We start from the raw sequence: 6,000 nt of genomic DNA on the forward strand, positions 1-6,000 counted from the left end.
GACACAGATATATGTAACAAACCTATATAGTTTATCAACAATTGTGCTTATATATGATACATATTTTCCTATGATTTGTCACACTTTTTATATATTTGTTATGTATCATGTTCAAATTACAGATTTAACAGAAAAATATTATAATACATTGCGAGACTAAGTTTCAAATTTTCAACTTCTTCAGTATTTAACTAGTTACATTAATATTTATTGATTAGTCTTCCTTACTAGTTTGATAGCTAATTTTAGTTTTATTTCTTGTAATTCTTTTTGTTTTTCCTTTTGTTTTGTTTGTTTGTTCGTTTGGCCTTCTTTTGGAAACAATAGTCTCCACCCAGTCATTCACTTGGCTTTCCTACCGTAGCAACTAGTATAGGCAGAACAATCACAACCAACTCCTCACTGATGATATTTTAATTATTTTGGGGATTGTAATATAATAATACATCATTTCTCCACTCCTTTTCCTCAATCTAAATTCCCTCACAAACTCCTCCCTTTTCTCTTTCAAATTATGACTGTTTTCTTCCATTAATTGTTGTTACATATGTACATGTATATGCGTGTTTTCCTAAATATATAAATAATAATATATAATCTGCATAGTGTTGCTTGCTATATGTTTCAATGCTACATAGGCCATGTATACAATTTCCCCCTGATGGCACAGCCCTGTAATCCTGTCGACTCAGGAAGACAAAGGGGTAAAGTTAGGAATTTGAGACCAAGTTGGGCTATACAGAGTGAGTTCAAAGCCATCCTACATAACTTAGTAGGATTCTGTCTCAAAATGAAAATGAAAGAAGTGTGTAGCACTGTGGTAAGCTGCCTGTGTCACATGTGGGATCCTCTAGGAACCAAACTAGCACACAAAAGCACGTAGAAAGGCTAGCTCTTTTGTTGATACTTGTTTCATTTGATTATTGTAGGGCAGTAACATACTGCCTTAATCAGTAGAAGTTTATCATAAATACTTATATCTGGATGGACAAAATATACTTAATTTTTCTTTTAACATTTTCTTCTGTTTGCATCTATTTTTTTACATAACTTACAGATCACTTAGTTTCTTGCCTTCCAAAAATTGTTATAATTTCTTTAAAGTTTAGACTAAAACTTTAGCTTTATGTGTTGGTTCGAGGAGAATGCCCATCCTTACAACAGTGGAATGTCCATCCAGGAAGATGGTATCTTTCTGTTTTAATGATGATTTTTAAGTGGTTTCCTTCAATAGAAATTACACATTTTTGTTACTTTTATTTCAACGTATTCTAACAGTTGGGGGTGTTGTGATATTGAGTTTGTTAGAATCACTTACTAATTTAAACATTTAAACTATTAAATTCTGCTGTAGTTTGTCAAAATCACTGTCCCCTCTAAATTCTAAGAATTAGTTTCTGCTCTGGCATGAGACGGTACTGACAGAATGGCGAGTGTAAACGCTTCCACATTTTTTCCTTTGCTGTGTAGTGTGTTGGAAGAGAGTGAGGTGGGGGCGCTATTCCACCACATTGCGGGCTGCGAGGACCACTGTTATCAAAAACAGAATCTTCCCTAGTTGTAGTTTTAACACATATGATGGACAAGCTGTTCTGTTATAAACTCAAGAGGATGAGGGCGTGGATGCCTCCTAAATTATGCCGATCACTCTGTGGCTTCCTTCTGCATCTGCTCTTGTTTCTGCCCTTTGCAGTCTCACAGGATGGTTTTCTTTTAGAGATGCTTCAGAAGATGGTGAGGCCTTCTGCTCTGCTCACTGGAATTGCTGAATAGTTTTCTTAGATTCAGTTTTGTGTTTCCTTTGCTCAGTGCTTACATTTGTTTTGCTCTATGTTTTGTTTATTTGTGTTTGTGTTTTGTTGAGACAGTGTCTTGACTCCATAGTCCAAGCTGGCCTGAAAAACATAGTGCTTACTTACTAGCAGACTGGCTGAAAACTCATTGTAAAAGCCCTGACTCCATGTCCCAGCCTGGGATTGCAGGTGTGAGCCACCATTCCAACTAGCATTTGTTTTATGTTATTCTTATATAATATTTTATATATATAATAAAGATTATATACATATATATATGGTCTGTTTAGTTAGTTTAAACTGTTGACATGGTATAACATAGAGTTATTTAAAAGAATAAGCCTCCATTGAGGAATTGCCTATCTAATATTAGTCTTGAATGGGTTTGTGGGGATTGTCTTAATTATAATAATTCAGGAGGGCCTGGCCCATTCTGGTTATGCTGGCACAGTTCCATAGGCAGGTTGTCCTGAGACATATAAGAAAACTCGCTAAGTGTGAACCTGTGAGGGAGCCAGCAAGAAGCATAACTGTTTTGTTTCTGCTTCCAAGTTCATGCCCAAGTTCCTGTCCTCAGTAATAGGCTATGACTTCGAAGTATAAGTCATGGAAATCCTGCCCCCTCTAAGTTGCTTTTGCCATGGTTATTTATTACAGGGCTATTTATCTAACTGGATTAAGATAGAACATAAAGTGGTACCAAGGTGGGGTGTTGCTGTGTTAGATGTGCCTGAATATCTTTTTGTACTTAGATACTTTTCTGTTGCTGGGAGACAAACTCACAACAAAGGCAACTTCTAGAAGGAAAAGTGGAATTGACCTAGTGTTTCAAAGGGAGACTGTATCATGAGGAGACCAAGCAACAAGCACCAGGCAGACTTCCAGACCAGGAAACAGAGAGCACATCTTCAGTTGCAAACACACAGAGAGAGCAAACTGAAAGGCATGGAAGTCTCTAGATCTACTCCTGTTAATGTTCTTCCTCCATCAATGCTACAACTCCTTATGGCCTCCAAACCGTGCCTCAGAATGGGGATTACTCTTTCAAATATTGTGTAGGAATTTGGAAGATAAAAATTCTGAGAGAAATGTAGCCCATTTAAGCTTGACTTGTAAGGTTTCAGAAGCAAGGGAGGACTCTGAGAATAGGGGTTGGGGTCCTCTGTGTGGCATTTGGGCTAAGATTCTGAGTATGCTGATCACTTGGACTAAAGAATAAGAAATGGTTGCTAAGAGATTAGCACTACTGAAGTGAAACTTATTGTATATCATTGGGAAAATAGTATTTTCCCAGTCTCAACACACAACTGGCAGATGTTTAGTTTTGTGTGTGTGTGTGTGTGTGTGTGAGTGTGTGTGTGTTATTTTGAGGTGAGTTACTAGTCTGCACTTCAAGCTCATGGCCAAATGTGGTAAGGATGACCTGTCCCGAGGTCACACAGGTGGTACTGGTTTTGAAAGTATGAAGGGGTCATCGAGAAGAGTTGAGGCCTGCCACCATGTGGTGAAGTCAGAATCCCTCTGGAGCAATGGTGAAGACGCAGCCTTGGTTGCTGTGGAGATTAAGGGATATCAGAGATGCCAGGAATGCGGGACATTTCTAGGTGTCCAGAGGAACAGGCCTCTGGCCTATAAGACAAGACGTTTGCTGCGAATGGCCACAGAATGCCCAGTGAATGAGTGTCAGGGCTGTGGGTTTGCTTGCATTTGATTCTTCTCTGTGACTAGGTTCTTTTTATGGAATAAAAAGTATTTAACTTGTTTTTTTATTTTATAGGAGCTTAATGTTAAAAGACTTCGGACCTCTGAAAAGACACTAAACTTTTTAATCATTGGAACTTTAAAGACTGTGGCACTTTTAAAGTCGTATTCTTTCCTATTATATTAGCATGAGATGTGAGGACAAGGAGTGAAGTGTACAGTTTAAAGTGGTATGTTTTTGTGTCAGGCTGACACTGGCAGCTTTAGCTGTCAACTTGACACAGCCTAGAGTCATCAGAGAGAAGAAGCCTCAGCATAACATCGCTGTGTTCTCCAGGACGTTCCTGTCTGATGAAAGGAGAATGACGGGTCTCTGTGACATGGATCTGAATTTTCCTGACGCTTAGGGAGACTGAATACTTTTGTGTTTATTTTCCTTTTTCCTTGTCCACTCATATACATTTGCACATTTTTCTAATAATTTTCTTTTCCAAATTGTGGTGTTTTTTATATTTTAAGTACCAATATTTAAGTGTTTTGGATATCTTAAATATTTTCGTGTCTTTTAAGATTATCTAAATGATTATGTAATACATTTGATTTTGTAATTTTGTCTTTTACATATCATTAACTTCTCTCCTATGCCAATGTCACTAGGATATTCTTCCATGTTATCTTCTTTGAGCTGTCATGTTAGGTCTCTAATCACCTTTGGACTGATAGTGTATTAGGATGCTACTCCTTTTTCCTGAATAGACATTAGCCTAGGACCGTTTACTGAAACTAATTTCTATAGTGTTTTAAATGGCCTTCTTTATTATCTTCCAAGTTGGAGGGTGCATAGGTCTCTCCCTAACTCTATTTTGTTTTACTACTCAGCTGATATAATATTTTTATTACAGTTTTGTACTAAGTTGTGCTATTACTCTGAACAAATATGTTTACTTTATTTTTTCAAGAAGTTTGCTGTCTGGCTTTCTTCTTCCTTTTCTCTCTCTCTTTTTTTTAAATTCAAAAAGAATATGTGAGATGACTCAACTTGATCAGGACAACCAATTTGAAATCACATAGTTCTTAGTTCTTCCCAAGGTCCTGAGGTCTCCACCTAACCTATGAGTCTCACAGTCATCTCCCCTGTTCCTGGTCCAAGATCCAATGTGTTGGACTTGATATTGACCTCCAGGGAATCTCTGCTTTTGTGAATTCTTTTTGGCTTTCCTCTTGAGTTTCAGAATACCCTTTTTTTTTTTTATTTTTGTCCCTTGGAGATTTTCTTCAGCTTCTTTGGAGCCTAGAATTCAGTGCAGCAGTACTTTATGCCTGCTATTATTTTCTCAAAGAGTTTTTATATTATCTAAGACATGCTTTTCTAGATGTGTAAGTTCTCCAGATGTCTTATGTCACAACCTTAAAGCTCAGTCAAATGTGAAGTAATTTAGACCGATTGATGATGTGTGAAATGTCAGTTCTTATTTATGGGCTAAGATCTGTAAGAGGGATGAGAGGCTTAATGTTCCTCCATTAAAGTCAACTGACTTGTCTTCAATGTATTACTTATTATTGTAAAAGTCATAAAAGATTGTGCACATGGATAGTTAGAAGATCTTATTTTTTTCTTACGAGTAGGTTATAAATCAGAGATTATTTGATATCCAAATAGAAATATCCTCATCAAAAATAATAAATATCATGAAAAATGAAAGACAGACTTGCCAAATTAGTCAATGGTTTATATGGAGAACTCTGAAACTAAGCCAGAATGGAGAGTTATGGGAGTGATAACTCAAAAATGAAGAAGTAGCTGAAGCAAACCTAGAAATGTATCAGATGGTTTTGATGTTTTTATCTAGTATTCAGTGCCAGGCTCCGTGGATCTCTAGAATGCAGAGAATGAATTCTGTAATTGGGAATTGGATCTCTGCCATTGACTCCTTAGCCAGGCTTGGCTATCAGTGCCCATGCTTTCCATGATCAGTGCTGGAGAAATCCACCCGCAGTTTGGCATAATATCGATGTAGCTCAAAGTAGCTTTTGAATTTGATGTGTGACATTGCTATAATAAAGCAGGAATAAGAATCATTGTCTGAGTAGGATCATGCAGGGGACCACAAGCTTTGGGACCAGGATGACCTGGCTTTACATCCCAGCATGAGGGGCCTTTCATTCCTTGTGAGCCTCAGAGATCTTACTGCTGAACTGAAGATGATAACACCTCTGTGGCAGGGTGCAGCAGATGAAGTAAAGGGGTGTATTACAATCCTTGAGAAACATAGCTCTAACTTGTAGTTATAGCCCTACATTTCCCACATAGATTAGATGAATAAAAGCAGAGTGGTAATTATTCTTCTGTTTTTATCATAGGGTGAAAAAAAGCAAGGCAGAAGAGTTTGGGTATCTGGTATCTTTTTTTTTTTTTGGTTTTTGTTTTCTTTTCTTCATTTTTTACTTTGGTTAAACTTCTTGTTCAGTTGTCTTCCTCATTTGTTATTAGTGGATACATCAGGTA

This window comes from Microtus pennsylvanicus, chromosome 1, assembly GCF_037038515.1.
Source record: "Microtus pennsylvanicus isolate mMicPen1 chromosome 1, mMicPen1.hap1, whole genome shotgun sequence".
NCBI classification, from domain to species: Eukaryota; Metazoa; Chordata; class Mammalia; order Rodentia; family Cricetidae; genus Microtus; species Microtus pennsylvanicus.